The sequence below is a fragment of the Crocuta crocuta genome, unplaced genomic scaffold, assembly GCF_008692635.1.
Source record: "Crocuta crocuta isolate KB4526 unplaced genomic scaffold, BGI_CrCroc_1.0 scaffold737, whole genome shotgun sequence".
In the NCBI taxonomy this organism is placed as follows: Eukaryota; Metazoa; Chordata; class Mammalia; order Carnivora; family Hyaenidae; genus Crocuta; species Crocuta crocuta.
Window position 1 is genome coordinate 340,700 of NW_027527804.1, and position 510 is coordinate 341,209.

The 510-nt window shown below is 38.8% G+C and overlaps 1 pseudogene; it reads right to left on the minus strand.

The window, feature by feature from the left end:
- The window catches only part of LOC144239625 (small ribosomal subunit protein uS12-like), a 3,570-nt pseudogene extending 3,278 nt beyond the window's left edge, over positions 1–292 (minus strand).
- Between the last annotated feature and the right edge of the window lie 218 nt (positions 293–510).

Consider the following 510-nt stretch of genomic DNA (forward strand, 5'->3'; position numbering starts at 1 on the left):
TTGTTTGGTTTTTTTTTTTCTTTTTTTTTTTTTTTTTTTTTTTTTTTTTTTTTTTTTTTCCTCCATTCTTGATCAGCTGGATGCTGACACACCTCTAGGTGGCAGAATTTGGCTGCTTGGCCTCAACACCTGCTTTTTCTAGCACAATTCCCTTTACATTGGTTGGCCTAAAAGGGCTGGCCTTCAGGGCTGTGCCCAGATGGACTTTCTTGTGCTGTTCATCATGCCACTTCTACTCTCGTTGGTGGCTACAGGGCTTCCTGGCACTAGGAAGACCGTGACACTTATCCATCTTGCTGGTACTAGGGGCCTGAGAAAAAGAGCTCAAGTTGTAATTTTTGATTTCATTAACATAAAGTGGAGAGTGACAGAGCTGTAACATAATACATCTTTTGTATGTACGTGAAGTTGGTAATAATTTAAAATCAATTCCTAAAACTTTAGGGTGCTATATGTAAAATCCCTGTGGTAGCCACAAAGAATCTATCTGTAGCATCTAAACAAAAGGAA